We start from the raw sequence: 16,785 nt of genomic DNA on the forward strand, positions 1-16,785 counted from the left end.
ATACTGCCTGCACATCATCCAGACCTGGATGTCTAGCACCTACCTGAAGTTCAACACAAACAAAACAGAATTCCTGTCATATGTAAAGAACAACAAACAAGAAACAGTGCAAACCGGGCTCAATCACATGAAGCTTGACAGATTTGAACCCCAACTTTAACCAAATGCCAAGTCATTGTGATTCACCCTGGACATCAATCTAACCCTCAAGGAGTACATTGACAACCAAAACAAAGATGGCCTTGTACTACCTCTCTCTTTTAAAGAAAGTGAAACCATTTGTTCCAGAAAACATCTTCAACTTCAGAAATGCTGGTGCAGCCCAGGTAATCTTGCCCATGGCTGGTGGTAACATCTTGCTCCATGGCCTCCCAGACTCAACAAAGAAGCCCTTTAATGGCATCCTACACGCTGCATCGCATCTAATTAGGCATGAAGAAAAGTGATCACACAACCCTCATCCTAATGGAACTCTATTGACTTCCCTTACCAGCCCCTGGGATCTTTAAAACCATCTGCATCATTTACAAAGCCATCAATCCCAGCACCCCTGCTTGTCTTGCAGACAGTTCACCATTTCTGGAGGTTCTTGGTACGCCCGCATCCAGGACAACATCAGAACGCAGACTAAGAAGTGGCAAACGTTAAAAAAAACAAGGCAGGACCTTTCCAACTATGCACCCAGGATCTGGAACAACATCCCTGTATCCATCAGGACAGCAGCAATGCTGCTCCAATTGAGGAAACAGTTAAAGACTCATCTCTTTAAAGACCATTACATGGCATATATATACATATATATATATATATATATATATATATATATATATATATATATAAAACAATAAATTTACTGTCCACAACCTAGCTACCCCTCTTAACAGTTAGTAATGTTTTTTTTGTTTGCCTTGTCTGTATTTCACAGCCTTTGGCTAGGTTCTCACTAAATAAATACATATATATACATACATGGAACAAAGACATTGTGGGTGTTTTTTTTTTTTGAAGAACCTACGACCATTATATAAAGGCCTCCTTGATCTTCCTTCAGTCTGCTCATGGTTAGATGGGAGTGATGAGGGGCAAGCTCATGTATAAATAGATTCACTCGTCTTTCCTATCTCCTGGGGGAGGATTACAACCACGAGTTAAGACGGGATCATGGGAGATAGTGGGTCTCTCCTGTTTCTGACGAGAATCTACAGGAGTTGGTTACATCTGTTTTGGAAGCTTATAACATGCAGAGAGAGTTATGTATATCTCCTCAATACTGTTGTGGATGCCTCACCCTTACATCTCCTCACCTTCTTCCTGTTGTTCATTGATATCCTCTATGATGACCAGGGAAAAAAACCGAATTACTTACCTGTACATTATAGTTCTCCAGTAGTACTATCTTTCATAGAATCACATGCTTGAATCATCAATGTTGTTGAGCTGGGAATCTCATGGCAATTACAGTATACAGCATAATCCTAGACATAGTTTGAGAACGTTCCTAGCTGTCACATTGTTAACTAATGCAACTAATTTGAAGCTAGCCAAACTCCAACCAATCAAGAAGCAGCTCAGAGGATGCCCCTCCATTCAAGGGCCATCATACTGCAGATTTCTTAGCAAGTGAGAAAGTTGGATATTATAGCTATTTCATAGGTGAGCATAAAATGGGGAGGAGGGTAGGATGCATGTGACTCCATGAAGGATACCAATACTGGAGAACTACAGTATACAGGTAAGTAACTTGTGTTTTCTCCAGCATTAAATCTTTCATAGATTTACCTGCTTGAATCTAAAGAGCAAGCAGTAGTCATAAAATGTTAAAGGAAAAGAAACGAACTACGAAGTGGTGGAAATCTGACATAAAGATGAGAAAAAGCGATCATCACCATTATAAAGTAGTCTAAAAGGCGCCTGTCCTACTACTGCATCATTTCTTACTCTTGTGTCCAGACAGTAATGTTGGGTAATTATGTACTTTTCTTCCATGTAGTTGTAGATGTCTATTAAAAGTACACCAGCGAACAGGGCAGTCAAAGTGGCTTTAAGTTTTGTGCAATGTGCTTTAACTTTTCAGTCTAAAGGATGACCAGCTTTTTAATGGCAAAATACTATAGCCGAATGGACCCAGAGCTCAACACTGAAGTTGAATAGTGAGTTACCTTTCTTTGGCTAGACCACAAGTTAAAAAAGTTGCCATTGATGACAATGTCACTGTTGTAGTCGATGGGGCAGTCATTGTTGAATGTATTGCTACAATATGTCATTGACAATATTGACATCTTCAGTGTATTCAACAATGGTATTACAGTTATCACCATGGCGGACATAGATGCTGCAATCACCAAAAGTGTGGAGAAGGTTATTTGTAAAAGTATTGTGAAATTATTCCAGATTCTGCATTTGTTACAGTTGAAACTTATAAATCAATAAAACAGATGTACAAAAAAAGGGTAGAGAAGGTGTTTCATTAATAATTTCTTTGTCAATTACATTTCTATAATTGAAAAAGGGTCCCATTAGTGGTGTCTTAGTTCCAGTTTTAGAACTATCATAAGATGGTTCTTTCAGGCTTTTATGATGATCCCTTCTTTTCAACAACTTCCATGATGTTTGAGGCAGAACTCCATTCCTCTGACTGCCTCTTTTCATAACCTTTGTGTTAGTTTTTGGTAGGATCTGTAGAAGAATCGTTCTCTGAGGGATGTTCTCTCTTGCGAGCCTTCTTAACAGATTTTGATGTACCTTCCTGTTCTCTCCCTGAAGAGGAGTCTTCTTTAGCAATTACCTCTGGAGCCATATCAATAATCTGCCTTCTTTGTCTTTCAGTTTTTTGGCTGAAAAGGTATGGAAGTAAGTACCATCCTTGTACTTACACTTTGGATAAATGAAGTAGAGGAAAGCTGTTTAAGGACCATCAGAGTGAAGTCTTAGTTTGCTACAGGAGTCAAAAGATCTAATGAGACTTTTTTTTATTTTAGAAATATCTGAAATTTTTTCCTGTCAGAAAATAACAATGATATTATACTGCTTTTTGATGTTGTCTGTAGGCTGGTTATTTTAAGAGCAAGAATAAAAATCAATCTCTGAAAGCAAAAAAACTGAGCAGATGTCAAGGAGACTCCATTCACATCAAATGCAGTAAGAATTGGAGGTATGGAGGCCCGTGAGGGAAGGGAGTTCTCTGAGGTGCTTGCTGACTGGATGGAGTTTGGTTATGTTCAATTGACGCAAATGGGTTAACAATGAGACAGCCCTGAGCTTTTCCAAGCTATGCCTAGCAATGTTTGTCTCCCAGTTCAACAACAGATCTAAGTAAAAAATGTGAATCTATGATTCAGTACGGGAGAACAGGGATTCCTTGGTTACTATGCAGTTTTTAGTGAGAATATATTCTGAAAGAGGAAAGTAATCTAGTGTTTTAATATCTTTCTTTTAGTTTACAGTTAACTAGAGAAGAGGAGCAAACTGCTACCTTTCATGAACAGCTTTGCTATTTTCAAAGTCAAACTGTTTCTACGGTGCAAGTCATTAAATCGTTCCAGGGTCTTCTAAAATGAGTATGGAGGCATCCAAATAGTTCAAGTCCTAAGATTCAGTGGCAGACTGTATACTTTGGCCAAGGGGGAAGAAGAGCTTCCACAAGCCCTTGTCATATATCCTCTCTAGGATAATTTGATGGGTTCATTTTTGCTGTTGTCAGAGTATATTGTATTTATTTTTTACCAAGTGTACATGTCTGACTGTCCACCTTCTGATCATACTCTGAGAGACCCTAATGTGGTAATCAAAACACTTAAGAGGTTTGGTTTACTAATCTGTGGGATGGAGTCATAGCTTTTCCAGTCGCAGAACATGCAATATAGTGGGGTCCTGATTCAGGATGGATCTGGGGAAGGTATTCTTGTGGTTGCTCAGACATTGAAAAAAGAAAAGAAAGCCGCCCTGGAAAATATATTAGAAAAGTCACAAGCACTAGTGAGAGAATGTTGTTATGTGTATTTGTATAGTGCGCTAATCACCTGTGAGGGTATCCAGGGGCTTTGCAGGTGAAAAAGGCAGGTGCTTCCTTGGAGAGATTATTCGAATTTCCAGGTCTTGAACGTCTTACAAGCGGAAGTGAAGGGGAGGCCCTAATGTTATGTAGGAGGTCGTTCCATGCCTTTTGAGTGGTATAGGAGAAAGTGCAGCCTCCGGGTGTTGTTTTGTGGATGTAGGGTATGTGTGCTATTGAGATCCTGGCCAAGAAGAGGTGTCAGGGAGGTAGAAACAAGTGTTTGCAGCTGTTGAGATAGATGGGGCACGTTTTGTGTAGTGCTTTGTATGTGTGTGAGGAGTTTGAACTGGGTCCACTTGTGTATGGGGATCCGGTGAAGTGGGATGTGGAGTGATATGGCTGAGGCAAGGCAGACTGAGGATGAGCCCTGCAGCAGTGTTTTACATGTTCTGGAGCCTGTTCAGGAGCTTCTTATGAATTCCTACATAGAGTGTGTTGTCATAGTCAATTCTGCTGGGAATCAGAGACTGTGTAACTGTCTTCTTGGTATTTATCAAGAGCCATGTGAAGATCTATTGCAGCAAACTTAGGATGTTGGAGTAAGTGGAGGTCACAGGGTTTACTTGGGCCATCATGCTGAGCTTGTTGTGCATGATGATTCCAAGATTTCTAAGAAGGGGCTGGGGCCGAAGCCCGTTGACCACCAGGTGGAGTACCAGGCCAAGGCCTTTCTCCTAAAGACCACTACTTCAGTTTTGTTTGTGTTGTGGTTGAGGCAATTGGATTTTATGCAAGTAGCTACCACGGTCATGAAGGTGTCAAAGTTGTTTTTTGTTTTGGGGGTCTGTCTGACAGGGAGAGTATCAGTTGGATGTTGTCTGAGTAGGAGAGTATGTTGTTGTTGTGTAATTTTATGAGGTCCACCAGCGGGGTCATATAGATGCTGAAAAGCATTGGGGTAAGGGAAGATCCTTGAGGGACTCAGCATTTGAGGTTCTTGGCTTCCGACATAGGGTGGCAGGTTGACTTTTTGGGTTCTTCTTGTGAGGAAGGACCATATACAGTTTAGGGTGGGTCCTTGGTGCCACTTTCATGTAGTCTTCCGATCAGGGTGGAGTAGGAGAAGGCATCCAAGCCCACTGAGAGGTTGATTAGTATGAGGGCTGCAGTATTTTCACAGTTAAGTATTAGCCTGATGTCGTCTGTGGCTGAGATCTGCAATGTGGGTAGTCTTTGCACTGTGGTAGGAATGGAAACCGAATTGTTTGGTGCATAGGGGCTGGTGTGCATTGACATAGTGAGTGAGTTGCTTGTTCATGGCTTTCTCCATGATCTTGGCTCATAGGGTAAAAGGGAGCTTGGATGGTAATTTGCTAGTAGAGTGAAGTTGCCGAAGATTTTGTTAGCCATTCCTTGACCCTTGTTTCCAGACATTTGTGAATGTTTCAGAGGTGAGGGAGATGTTCAGGATACAGGTAAGGACTTTGCTGATAAGGGAGGTACCCATATTGTAGATGTGATGGGAGCACGTGTCTGGTGGAGACCTGGAGTGGATAGTCCTCATTATGTTGACTGTTTCTTATGCTGTGGAAATCTGCCAGGCAGTCAGGGTTTTTCCTGTGGATGTTTTTGAGTAAACTCATGATGCAGGAGAAGGGGTCTAGTTGGGGGTTTAAGGTGTTAAAGATGGCTTTGATTTTGTTGCTGAAGAAGTCCGAGAAGTTGTCACACAGTTCTTGCAAGGGAGTGATGCTATTCGTGGTGGAAGCTGGTGAGGTGAAATCTTTGATGATTTCGAAGATTTCTTTGCTAATACTGGAGCTGTTGACCAAGCATTCTGCTAGGGCCTTCTTCTTGGTTTCTTTGATTTGCTGGTGGTAGCGTCTCAGGGCTGCTCTGTATGTCTTTTTGTCATTTTCACAGTGGTCCGTTATTCATTTTCTTTCCAATTGTTTCAAGTGTTGTTTTGCTGTGCAGAGTTTCTTTGTTTGCCAGCTGGCCTGCTTTCGTGTCTCTTCGTGTGTTGGGTTTGAGGTGCCAGGAATCAGCGAATGCTGTGATCCATTAATGGAGATGTTTGATGTCACTGTTGAGATGTTTAGTAGGTTTTGGCTACTTCCTGCGCAGGGTGTCAAGCCAGTTGGATTTCGAGATGCTGCTCCAGCTGCCTCTGGTTCAGCTTGTAGTGCTGGGTTTTGTTTGGAGAGGGGTTTGGAGAGGGGTGATTTGGAATTGTACGATGGCATGGATGATCCAAGTCACAGGGTTGGTTGCAGTGTTTTTAATGAAGTTGAAAGTGGTGAAGACAGTCAAGGGTGTGTCCGGCAGAGTGTGTGGGTTAGGTGACGTGTTGTGTCAATCCCAGGTTCTCTAGGCTCTCAAGGATCATGGGGGTGTTGGTGTTGTTCATATCTTCCAGAATGGCTTCGTGCCTTGCGGTAGAGGAATAATATTACAGATTTTTCTCCCATCACTATATTTTAGGATAATATTTGATAAAGGCTTCAGAAAGATACCTTATTTTAGGATGCAACATTGTTTCACTCTCTAGGTACACCTTCATTGGCAAATTGATCCTACACATCATTACTGGTCTATCCTGGTGGAGAAGAAAGCCCGCATTCCAGTCACTCGGTCCAGTAACGATTTACATTTAGTGGGCTGTTAATTTCCTCCACCTTAGTATAGGATGCTTGTTTGCTTATACTGAGCCAAATACCTTGACCACAGTTGCCAACAGTCTGGGTTGGTGTGCGTTTATGGAGACTCAATTAGCTCAGTGGATTTTGAAGGAATCAGAGTGCCATCGTCCAACTAGAAGGAATGGATGGTGGTCTGAAAGGCAATTCAAGGTTATTGAATGAGCTCTGGCAACTTGGTGACATGATAGTATATAAACTGTCAGTCTGGCACAGGGTCATGGACTCCAAGTCACATATCTCACCAGATTTTATCCTGTGCATCTAAGGTGTGTGTTTCCTTGCCCCCTACAGTATGCCCTCAATGCCTTAGTGTTTCAAGATATTTGTTCCAATTGGGAAGTTAAAAGTTATATCTACTGGCAAGTCAGTTAAATTCCAGTTATTAAGGTACTTAGCAAAATTTCAGGATCTCTTTGCACTAGGAAGGGATGCCCTCCAGAGTCCTTGACCAAAATCTTTTTTCTACACTTTCCCTCTGGTCCCGCTTATTTGAAAGTTTCTGTTATAGTTGCAGAAGGAAAGAGCAGAGATAGTCATGCTTCTATACCATTAAATTAGAGGGATCTGGTTTTACCTCCACACAAGGGAATAGTACAAGTCCAATCCTGTCTCCTTCAAATCATCCATCCCTTCCTCTAGTCACACTGAGGCACCATCTCAAGTTCTGGAAATTTCAAGGAGAGGGTTTTTAATCAAGGGTCTTTCCAATTCAACTTCTTTTTCAGGCTTGTAGACGAGGCTCTATGAAGAAAGCCAATAATCACCACTGGAATCACTACCGGTCCTTCTTTGTTAACCAATGTGTTATTTATCTGTCTCCAGGTAAAGGCTTATCAGAGAACATTCTGCTTTTCTCACAGGTTGAATTCAGTAACAGTCTGATGTGTCATCTTGAGGCTTCAGTGGGCAGAAATCAAGGTGCTCAGACTCTGTGGAATCAAGTTTCTGTAGATATCGTAGCAACAAGACTGTTTAAAGGATTTCACTTGTTAGGGGAAGGGGTAAACATTCTATATCCTTCTCAAGATTTGCCCTTGATTTTAGTCGCCTTACAGAATCTTCTTTTTGAATCTCAGAATGTCTCAGAAAAATGTTTTACTTTCCTTTTATTTTAGTTGCAGTTTCCTAAGCAAATAAAACTGAATAATTCGGTGCTTTGCCCTCCCTATGAGCACCATTACTTAGAATTTTTATGACTATAGAATTATCCTGTATTTTGGGGACAGGTTTCCTACCCAAAGTAAACTGAGTTTTCACCGAGATCACAAAATATTCATCTGGGCTTGGATGCCTCTTCTTCTGAGATAGATCTATCGCCTCATCTTTTAGATGTGATCAGTGTTCTGAAGAATTATTTGTGGAGAATGGAAGAATTTTCACATTCTGTTAATTTATTTGTTAATTTTCCCAGCCTGGAGAAGTTTTAAAGTCTTCCAAATTACCTTATAGAGATGTTTAACGTCAGTCACTTTTTAGTCTACCAAAACTTTGGGAAGAGCTTCACTAAGGCAGATGCTCCATAATGCCATGTCTGATAGATTTTATTGACATGCATTTTCTCTTTTCACTTGGGGTGTGAATATACATTTGTATACAGTCTATGCATTCCGGGGTTAATTGGTTTGTTGTTACTGCTATGTCTTGTGTATTTATCAGGCCCCAATGAAGGGTATTTCCTCATGCAAGTAAGGAATTGGATGAGGAAGGAGATGAGGAAGTAATGCCTAGATTACCAGTAATCTTCATTACTCAGATACTCCCTTCTTTGTCCCAGTCCTTACGACCATCCATCAATCAATGCCTGTAAGCCTTCATTAGTAATTGGATTTGTGGGCTTTGGAAAATTCAGGACGAGTGAAACTGTGCAGCAGAATTTTTAGGAGGGGGACAAGTAAGAATTGGGACAGAGGAAGGACGAGGATGGAAGAATCAAAGGAAGAAAGATTACTGGTGAATTTGCCCAGACACAGGTGAGCACCCAGTAAAAGCACAAATAACGTTATGCATCCGTAGAGTGTTGTTTCAGGCTACACTATGCTTCTCTGACATGGTCTAATTAGAGCAAAAGACATATGCGGGGCGTGGCCAAGCCGTGGAAGATGGCGGACACATGAACGAAATGCGCCGCTTTGGCCCGGTGATTTATCTGATTGAAATGGGTGCCACGTGGCGCCAGAGGGAGCCGCAATGAGAGCGCTCGGCTGGATGTCACGGACCCTTGGCCCCTCAGGCAGAAAGGATGAATTGGAAAGTCTGGCGGAGGCGAACGGAAGTGGCTGGGCCTGCCATGGGGAAACCGTGCGTGAGGGCTACCGGTCGTATATCGGCCGGGGGGTTGCCACTGGGGTTGTTTGCAGAGCGGAGGGGCAGCGGTGCATGCCTTGCTGTGCCCTTGGAGTTGGAGAGACCCGTGGAGCGGAGGTGAGCGGGCTGGCGGAGGCATCCCTGGCCGGGCAGGGTTTCCCTGGCAAATCAGGTGCTGCGAGGAGTCTGACAGAGCGGAGGAAGGGATGCTTGGACTGCCATCGTGGAACTGCCCCCTCCCCACCCCCCCTCCCCAGCTCAGTGAGGAACTGAAGTTGCCAACAGAGGTGGTCGTCGATGCCTGGGCCTGTGAGGGGAGGTTGTGTGCAGTGTGGCCTTTCAGTCCGGTTGCGGCCTTAGGGGGGGGTGTCGTGCAGAGGGCCTGCCGCCGACACTGTTGATGAAGTGGGGTGCCAGAAGAGCTGGCCTCACTGAAAGGAGGGACTGAATCGACTGGCAGAGGTGAGTGAAGACACCTGGGCCTGTGGTGGGGGTCCCGCGCTGGGCATCCTCCAATCGGATTGCAGCTCAAGACATTGATGGTGGAGCAGGGAGGCAGTGGTGCTTGTCCCACTGCGCTTCTGGAACCAGTGCAGCCCGTGGATTGATTGATTGGCACTGAGATCCCTGGACTGGTTGAAGAGACTCCTGCTGGTGAGCTGGCCTCTCCTTATTGTACTCCCTGGGGATGAGCGGCGAAGCTGGGTGCTACCAGACCCTGTGGACCGGGGTCTGCCATGTTGACAAGCGCCCTTTCTGTGCTGGGGACTAAACACCACCTGGGGTGCTTACCTTCTGCTGCCTGTGTCTGTTGGTCGGGGGCTGTGGCTGGTGGCTGGGCCTACAACATGAGTGAGAGCACTCAGTGCTCACCTGACTAGGTTCGCCGCTAATGGACTTGGCACAGGCCTGGATCCCGCCTGTAAGTGAGGCGCACTAGGGGACCTAATGACTATCAAGTTACATGTCTCCACTGATTCCCACTGGACATATTTAATAACAGGGATCGGCGCAATGGGGCACTGACTGCTCCTGCTCGATGGGAAGCAACGAACTACGATAATGAAGATAGGGAAGTCCAGTACCATACAATCTCAGGCCCTGCAGGGAATTTCCGATCCCCAGCCACCTGCATCAGAATTGCTTGAAGAGACGGTCACCATGCCATCCTCTCTGCAGCTCCAATTCAATAAAATATTGTCAGTTATAATAGACACCAATTTGCTAGAGTCCAGTTGCCGAAGATTTTGTTAGCCATTCCTTGACCCTCGTTTCCAGGCATTCGTGAATGTTTCAGAGGTGAGGGAGATGTTCAGGATACAGGTGAGGACTTTGCTGATAGGGGAGGCACCCATATTGTAGATGTGATGGGAGCAGGTGTCTGGTGGATACCTCATTATGTTAACTGTGAAATCTGTCAGGCAGTCAGGTTTTTTTTCCCGTGTATGTTTTTGAGTAGACTCATGGTGCGGGAGCAGGGGTCTAGTTGGAGGTTTAAGGTGTTAAAGATTGCTTTGATTTTCTTGCTGAAGAATTCCGAGAGGTTGTCACATAGTTCTTGCAAGGGAGTGATGCTGTTCATGGTGGAAGCTGGTGAGGTGAAGTCTTTGAAGATTTCAAAGATTTCTTTGCTGCTACTGAAGCTGTTGTCCAAGCATTCTTCTAGGGCCTTCTTATGGTTTCTTTGATTTGCTGGTGGTAGCGTCTCAGGGCTGCTGTGTATGTCTTTTTGTCGTTTTCACAGTGGTCCGTTATTCATTTTCTTTCCAATTGTTTCCAGTGTTGTTTTGCTGCGGATGCTTGGCCAGCTCCAACTCAATAAAATATTGGCAGTTATCACAGACACCAAGACATATATGCGGTGTCTGTGGGCCCGGGCTTGCTACCTGCTGAACACCAAAAGCTGGGTGATAAAGAGTGCACAAGGCTGAAAAAGGGTACGAGGAAATTTGCCCGGCACAGAAAGATCTTGGGTGCCAACTCACCTCCCTAACAGACAGAGTCCGTGTCTTGGAGCGCCGAGGGATGTAATAGACTGAACAACATCTGAATAGTGAGACTTACGGAGAACATTGAAGGTGCAGATATGGTGGCATATCTTGAAAACTGGATCGGATCGCTCATGGTACAGGCTCACTTAACTCCTTCGACACGATAGAAAGTACCCACAGAGTACACGAGGCCCCCTGCTCCTGTTAAACAACTGTGTACCTTGATCGCCAAGTTGCTTCACTTCTGCAACAGGAATGCTCTGCTGCGACACGCTAGGCTGGAAGGCCCTTACCAAGTTGGGAATGGTAAGGTAACTATGTTCCCAGACTATACAATGGCTGTCCAGTCTCAATGGGCCTCATATGCTGAAGTTAAAAGGACACTCAGAGATGAGGGTATTCAATACTCACTAATGTTCCCTGCTAAGCTGAAACACATTTTTGTGATACCTCTCAGGATGCTTGGGACTGGCTTGAGAGTTGTAAGGCTGGTAACCCTTGGAAGGGACGGCAACGCAAAACAAAAGGAAGACTGCGGCGCCCCAGCAACAAAACATCTCAGAACTCCGGAGGCATACATCGACTAACTAAACCGACTGAAGAACAGGTGGAGGAGGAGAGAGAGTCAGCGATTCTGGCCCTTGCTACCCATCGGGACTCAGACCATGGTTCGGGCCTAGACATTAACAAAATGACAATAGACTCGGAGACGGAGAGGAGGAGGACATGCCGGCAGTGACCTCGCAAACAGTTGATCTGATCTAAAGCTCTGTTCTGCCACGCCCGGCTTGCAGGTCCATATGTAAATCCAAACTACGGGGAAGGCACCTGCTGTTAAATACTGTGATCTGGAACCACCCTGTGCCACTGCTCTGATGTGGGAGCCAGGTGGGGGTGTCACCAGACGTATGCTGGCGGACAGTGGAAACTGGCCTGCTCTTTGGTGCCTTCGGCAACCTGGGCCCTGGCACTGGGTGGAGTTACTGGGCAAAAGTGACTTAATGGTTGAAGGCTCAAGCGCAGCACCCTCCCACCGCCTCACCCTCTACTAGGGTTTGGTGGATCCGTAGGTCTGACTTTGTTTCTCTTGTAGTATTTACTGAGTTTGGGCAGTTGGCAGTTGCCATGCAGCCCTGAGGAGTGGGAGTTTACAGTTGAGGATTTGAATTGCTTGTTTATGTCTTTTTTTGGGTTCTCTCTGGATACTGGATGGTTGAATATGTGACACTTTAGCAGCATTGCTGGGGAGGACATCACTGAGATGGAAAACATGTACACTTATTCTTAAATGGTGGGTTCACTGCAAGATATCTACTGTATAACATGGAATGTCCGGGGGATGGGGTCTGCTATGAAACGCTATAAGATCCACCATTTTCTGCGACACTGGGGTGTCCAGGTGGCAATGCTGCAGGAGACTCACCTCATGGGGGATTGAAACTGAGTGTCTCTGCAGGTGGTGGTGGTGGCAACTATACGCTACCACTTATTCAGCATACGCACGGGGGGTATTGATTTGGATTGAGGCCAGAAATCCCTTTGAATTCATTGGGGAACTAATTGACAAAGACGGGAGGTATGTCCTGCTTCAAGGCAGATTAATGGGTAGAGAGGTGATTATTGGTTCCCTATACACCTCAAATCAGGATCAACTGGCCTTCCTCCACTCGTTGTCGGCAGTGCTGGGTTCCTTGATGCAGGGGGATCTTTTATTGTGTGGCAATTTTAACTGTGTGGAAGATGTTAATCTGGATCGCTCCACTCAACCCCTCGGGAGGGGGGCCCCAGCCCACAGGCTTGCACTGGGGTTTAGGGATTGGTTGCATTGCTGGGCACTAATAGATGTATGGCGGCTCCAGCATTCAGCGGAGTATTAGGAGACTAGTCCTTCTACCATTCCGATGGAGGCGGAGCCTTCATAAACGGACGAAGGCAACGCCGATCTCGGCGGTCTTATGGGCGTTTGACGATAAAGAGGAGGGATACCGGTATATTGACCGACTTTTCATTTTTGGAGTGAGTTTGAGGTAAGCGGAAAAGAAAATTGTTGGAATCTGAAAGCAATTGCCTGAGTTTAAGTTGTGATATGAGGTAGACTAGTAAATTAGGGAAATGTAAGGTACGGCGAGTATTCATGCTTTACTAATAACCTAAGAGGCACGCTATCGAGGTGCAATCGGCACTTCAAATCTTTATTGGAGAATGAGACGAGTGTTACAATTATTCGGGGAAGGCATCGTATTATTTATGCTCATGCCTGCAAAGCCTAAAGTTGGTATTGATTCAGTCTGAATGTTTACAAACATTATTCGTTGATATAGCACACAATTAGGATGGTGTTAATATTGATACATTTCTAGATATTTCCAAAATAAAAATCTTTTGGTTACAGAAAATTCTCTGGAGATTAACAAATGAGCAGTTTGGAGACGATAGCTATAGACTGATGGTGACAGTGGAAGTGCTACTGATTTATAACTTTATTTAGACAGTCATTGGAATACCTTGAGGTAATTTCAGACCGGGTTTTCATTCCCGGGGACATTTCAGGTACCTAGGGTGCACTGTTGTGCCTATTTATTCGTGTTGAGACATCAAATGAGGTGTAATCTCATATAAGGGTTAACTTTAATCTTCTGTCTTTGGAATTGGTTCCCCTTTCTTCCTTCCTATATTAAGCATTTGGAGTGCATGCATATTGTGTTCTCTCTCTAAGTCACAACGTTGTGATTTTTAGTGCATGTATTGGGGCAGCCACGGATTGGGTGCATGTTGAATCAATAATTGAATACCTTCAGAATTATCTGTGTCACCAATCACACTTATTCACGTAATTCTCTTTGGTGAGGAACTTTCATGGTGACACTAAGACACTAAGGATTGGTTAATTTATTCAATAATATTACATTAAAAGTTTGTGTTCTCTTTTTTAAATGGCTCTTGGTTTCCAGAATTTCAAAATAAGAGATGCGACTAAAGTCCAGCCCTGAGGATGTCAAATGACGAAACACGTGTTGGCTGTGTAGTCATTTTAAAGATACTTGGAGATCTATTTTGGATTTCTACTTGAACGTTAAACAACTTGAAGGATCTATGGCATTAATTGAAGTTTAATTCTAATGGACTGTGGCAACACACGGAACAAACCTTGATGTTTCCAGTCTATTCATAAGGAGATGGATTGATGAAATTGGACTCTAATTTAGTTTAGTTTTGTGAAAGGAGTATTTTGAATGCGGAAATGGACATTTATTAGATATTTAAAATATAAGACTCTAGGTTTACTTGACATGCTCATTGTGTATATTTTTGTATTTTCATTATTGAAATAGGTGATTGGTTATGTATGTGTCAAGGGGTACAATACACTAACACATGAGTGGTTTTTATTGCAGGTAACTTACTTTTGGGCGACGGGTGCCTCGGCGTGTATATAGGTAGGCTGATTGTTTTTCAGTCAGCATTTGGGGTTAGGGTGTGTTCCCCATAGTAGTGCACTGTTGCATATAATTTGGATAATTTTTAAATATGCTGAGAAATTTCCTTGGTGCACCTTATCTCCTCTTTAAATACACCTATCTAGTGTACAAAATATGTTATCTGGTGGCACAATTGCAGTGGATCTCGAAATGGCTTGATGACTTAACTCACACCACTTTAGGTTATATGGGCTTCGCCCCTTACTGAGACCTCCTTCTTCCACAGCTCCTTGGGCAGGATACTAATATCCCTCACCCCACCATTCTACTGCAGGTGGCCTTATACACCTGGAGGCGCTGCCAAGTAAGAAATCGTAGGGCGATCCAGTACATCCTAGAGCTTCCACTGGGGGTCTACCACATGGTGACCCGGATATCTTGTTTATTGCAACTGAACTGACTGCATGGACGACTATGGGGTTGACATCGGTAGGGGATTGATTCCAAACGAGGATGTTCATGCCCTTGGGAGATATTATGGAGAAGTATGCACTGCCTGGAGGTCAATTCTTTCACTATGAAGCTGTACGTAGAACAGTTGCAAGCCTGTGGCAGTGCCGCAAAGAAGAACCCAAGCCACATGCCACTTTGAGGTTATTACTGATGCTGGGTACTTCTCGCCAACAGGTCACCTGGTTCTATAGAGCATTAAGCAGCATGGAACACCAACCTCTGAAGACCCTGAGGGTCAGGTAGGATAGCATATGTGGGGAAATCTTTACAGATAGGGACTGGAACAAAGGTGCAAAGGTAAAATGTTGAATAAAAAAACTCAATTTTTTCTTGCATTTCTGTCACACAAACTATAGGAATATGCTAGGAATCACAAATTCCTACCGCCCAGTGTTTCCCCACTTGATCTGATAAAAATGCTACCCCACTTGAGTGCCTGTACCTAGTGCCTTCGTCAGGAATGGATCACCCCAGGGTCAACAGTTGCCCTCATGTAAGGACTAACATTGACTGTTGTGTGATCCATTCCTGACAAGGGCACCAGGCCTAGCCACACAAGTGATGTACCATTTTTATCAGGAGACTTGGGGAGTTGTGGGTGGGAGGAAATGTGTGGTTTCTCTCAGATTCCAGAACTTTCTATCACTGAACTGTGAGGGAAAATTGTTTTTTTTTGGCCAAATGTTGAGGTTTGCAAAAGATTCTGGGTAACAGAACCTGGTGAGAGCATCATAAGTTATCCCATTCTGGATTCCCCTAGGTGTCTAGTATTAAAAAATGCACAGTTTTGGTAAGTTGTCCTAGGTACCGGCTGAGCTAGAGACCAAAATCCACAGGTAGGCACTTTGCAAAAAACACATCAATTTTATTTGGGAAAATGTGATGTGTCCTCGTTGTGTTTTGGGGCATTTCCAGTCACGGGCACTAAGCCTACCCACACAAGTGAGGTACCATTTTTATGAGGAGACTTGGGGGAATGCTGAGTGGAAAGAAGTTTGTGACTCCTCTCAGATTCCAGAACTTTGCAGCACTGAAATCTGAGGGAAAAGTGTTTTTTAGCCACATTTTTTGAGGTTTGCAAAGGATTCTGGGTAACAGAACCTGGTGAGAGCCCCACAAGTCACCCCATTCTGAATTCCCCTAGGTGTCTAGTTTCCAAAAAGGTATAGGTTTGCTAGGTGTTCCTAGGTGCTGGCTCAGCCAGAGGCCAAAATCCACAGCTAGGCACTTTGCAAAAAACAGGTCAGTTATCTTTGTGAAAATGTGATGTGTCCACATTGTGGTTTGGGGCATTTCCTGTTGCGGGCATTAGGCCTACCCACACAAGTGAGGAACCATTTTAATTTGGAGACTTGGGAGATCGCTGGGTGGAAAGAAGTATGTGGCTCCTATCATATTCCAGAACTTTGCAGCACCAAAATCTGAGGGAAAAGTGTTTTGTTTGCCAAATTTTGAGGTTTGCAAAGGATTCTGGGAAACAGAACCCAGTGAGAGCACCACAAGTCACCCCTTCCTGGATTCCCCTAGGTGTCTAGTTTTAAAAAATGCACAGGTTTGGTAGGTTTCCCTAGGTGCTGGCTGAGCTAGAGGCCAAAATCCACAGCTAGGCACTTTCCAAAAAACAGCTGTTTTCTTTGGGAAAATGTGATGTGTCCATTTTGCGTTTCCTGTCACGGGCAGTAGGCCTATCCACACAAGTCAGGTACCATTTTTATCGGGAGACTTGGGGGAACATAGATTTTGAGAAATGCCCTGTAATTCATATGCTAGTATGGGCACTCCGAATGCAGAGATGTGCAAATAACCACTGCTTCTCAACACCTTATCTTATGCCCATTCTGGAAGTACAAAGGTTTCCTTGA

General features: G+C 44.1%; 1 protein-coding gene across 1 annotated transcript in view; it reads right to left on the minus strand.

Moving 5' to 3' along the window:
* The window catches only part of EML5 (EMAP like 5), a 1,994,219-nt gene that overhangs the window by 709,183 nt on the left and 1,268,251 nt on the right, over positions 1-16,785 (minus strand). The window lies entirely within an intron of this gene.

Source organism: Pleurodeles waltl, chromosome 9, assembly GCF_031143425.1.
Source record: "Pleurodeles waltl isolate 20211129_DDA chromosome 9, aPleWal1.hap1.20221129, whole genome shotgun sequence".
NCBI lineage: Eukaryota > Metazoa > Chordata > Amphibia > Caudata > Salamandridae > Pleurodeles > Pleurodeles waltl.